The following is a 3,280-nucleotide window of genomic DNA, read 5'->3' on the forward strand; positions in this document are numbered from 1 at the left end:
GTTGCCAGACAAGACTGCAAGGAAGGAAGGGCTGCACAACAAGGGAGTACAGGGAGAAAATTTATACCTAAGAGTATAGTATTAGCAGTAGGGGGAGGGAGGGTCAGAGCTCAGAATAGCCAAGGCACCCACGAAGTCAAAGCTCAGGCAAGACCAAGGCAACCTCTAGTCTGTACAACTAGGAATGGGGTGGATCCTGTTGTCATGACATCTGCCTCCTCTTACAAATTATCAGTGGGCTGCAAGGTCAGGGGGCCCTTCTGGGATGGCCTTACACAATGGGATGTCTCTATTTAGTTAGATCACTTTTAGTTATTATTTTTCAGCAATATTAATAGTTTCAGTACTTCTTTTGCTTATCATATTTATTTTGTAAAGTTAATAAACTTAGAGTCAATTGTCAAACAGTCAAACTTAAAGGCAAATATCTCATTCTTTTGACTAACTTTCTTAATTTGATTTCTGGATTGTTCTGATTTTTATATATTCTGCAAACTTGCTATACTTGTTGATGAGTTCAAAAGGTTTTTTTTTTTGATGTGTATATATGTTTGTGTGTGTTCCTCAAGGATTTTTTATATACCAGGTCATGTCATTTGTGAATAAGGGTAATTTTATTTTTTCCTTCTCAATCTGGATACCTTTTATTTCTTTCCCTTGTCTTTTCCTCTTAAGTCTTTATTCTGCCAAGCTGTGGAATCACAACTAATATTCCATTCAAATCTGCTGTGATTTTCTAGACTATCTCTAATTTCTTAGAGATCTTACATAGAATCTAGACTATGGAGGGCAATTCCTAGCCCTTGGTGCCGTCAGCAGTCTTATTTGAATCTAACATTCAAACAAAATGCTTGCAGATTGCTGCTGTGCCTCCTTGGTTCAGCTGCTGACCTCCTCAGATCTATAGCTTTCTGTGCTGTGTTGTCATAATCTCTGACTGCTCAGAAAACATTTAGTAACTCCTAGCTTTCTCTGGGATGCAGGAAACTTTGTTGAAACAGTCTTGAACCTATCTGTCCAAACGGGTTTGGGATTGTTTTCTTGAGTGTTTAGCATAGGGCTCTCTCTGGAATAGGAAAACATGGGTTTCTTGTGTTATGGACCATCCAACTTGGAACCTTGGTTATTTAACCCTGAATCTCAGAGTTTGGCCACAAGTTGAGGGTCATATGTGGAGCCCTTCTGATAGGCATCTTATTCTGGCATCTTAATGTACATGTTGCTTTCTGAGAATTTTCATGAGGTTGGAGCAGTAGAGATTAACTCTTTACTAGTTTACAGGTAGTTCTCAGCCAGATGACTTGCCTTTACTAGAGACAATTTTGAAGTTTTTGTTTGTTTTTAAGAGTTGCTTGTTTATTTGTGTATACAAACTGAGGTACAATCCAGAGGTGCAAGAAGATGAGGTTACTAGAGACAGAGTGGGGAGCAGAACAGGTGGGTTAACTGACATACACTGCTAAGGGGAGCAGTGGGAAAGACAGGAGAAGTCTGTTGTGCCATGTGAGTAGCTCCCTGGCTCGGGATCGAACATATGCTACAATGACTGCAGTACTTTCAAAGTACTGAGACAAACTTTTGCACTACCAGTGAGGCCCTAGGTATTATTTTTATGTTTTAGAAACATGCATGCATGCTTCACAACTAAAAAAAGTAAAAAACAAACTCATACAAAACTTTAAAAAATGTCTTCTTCCTGGAACAGAAAAAGTATATAAGCAGAAAAAATATTTGAATTTCAAATCAAGTCTTAATTTAGTTAATAGCAATGTACCAATATTAATGTCATAGTTTTGATGCAAGTAATATAAAATGTTAACAATATAGGAAATGGGAGGAGGGGTATACGGAGTCACTGAACTCTGAAACTATAAAGGTGATTAGTTTAAAATAAAACATTTATTAAAAGCAAATCTTATCATTTTTAATTATTTTCCTCTTTTTGAAAATATTTTTCTCATAAATCTGAAGGTAAAAATTAGTGTTAAGCATCTTCTGCTTTTTGTGTTGGCAAAATTGTGATGGAGGTGGTATTGTCTGCTAGAGTGGGGATGTTAACAGGGATGGAAGGATGCTTGTTTTTGCCAGCATAGATCTAAGAAAAGGGAATGTGATTCTGAGGGAATAGCTGAGACCACAATGCTTTCTGACACCTGATTGGCATCAAACTTGCTCCCAAGATCAATAATTTCAGGTCAGCTTCTTCATTTTCCACCTTTATGACAACAGAGAGGCAGCAGATCCTCTGTTATGACAACAGAGAGGCAGGATTTCCCCCCATATCTTCTGATAATTGTATAAGCATGTAACTCACAGTATTCAATCTTTGCTTTAAAAGCTTAGAGCATTTCTGGTTTTAGCTGCTGAACTGTGACCAAAGCATCTCACTTTCCTAAGTGTGAGGCATAACTTTATAGTACATTTTATACACAAGAAACTCTGTGAAAAACCATTTTTCCCTTTTCTTTCTAAATTCCAATGATGCTATTGGAAATTTTTTTTCACATTTTCTTATTTTGGTATTTATATTACGTTATCCCCCATTCTGGAACAATGGCATAGAATCAGAGATTGTCAAAAGTTTCTTTCAGTTTGAAATGTGGGCAGGCTGGTGTTTGCTGAAAGAATGTATAAACCTGACTTAAGAAGACTTAACTGGGAGAGAGGAAAAATTAAATATTTCTTAACATTTATGTGCAATGTTTTAAAAATTGAATACTTTCTTTGTCACAGTATAACTTTCTTTCATTCACATGGCTCATCTGTCCCACACAAAGTTTTGAAATTAATAATTTAGAGAAAAATTGCTTCAATTTTAATAATAATAATTAAAGCAAAAATAATAAAATGACTATTTACTGAGGTATTTTTATACTTTACTGTTAACTTCAAGTTACCTGAATGTGCATTATTGCATTGGTTGTTCACATAAGATAAATGTTAATATTTTCATTTACAAGTGATGAAGCTAAGATTAGGTGTGATTAAGTGTCTTGACCAACATCACACAGGTACTGATAAAACTGGCATTTGAAGAAAGACCTTTTTGACACAAGTCAAAATAATGCTACTTTCTTATCCCAACACAACTCTCACCTGAGCGAATAGAATATTTGAGGTTTCATGCATCTCTTAGGTGTTGTATATTTGCTCATCGACTGCAGTTTCTAATGTAACAAAAGGATGCAAGGGGATAGATTTTATATTTCTTTAAATCTCATTTCCTTTCCTGGGTAAAATTTTCTCTTGTAAAATCTTATATATGTCTAATTTTTGGAAT

This window comes from Condylura cristata, unplaced genomic scaffold, assembly GCF_000260355.1.
Source record: "Condylura cristata isolate star-nosed mole 26May11 unplaced genomic scaffold, ConCri1.0 scaffold00017, whole genome shotgun sequence".
Lineage (NCBI taxonomy): Eukaryota > Metazoa > Chordata > Mammalia > Eulipotyphla > Talpidae > Condylura > Condylura cristata.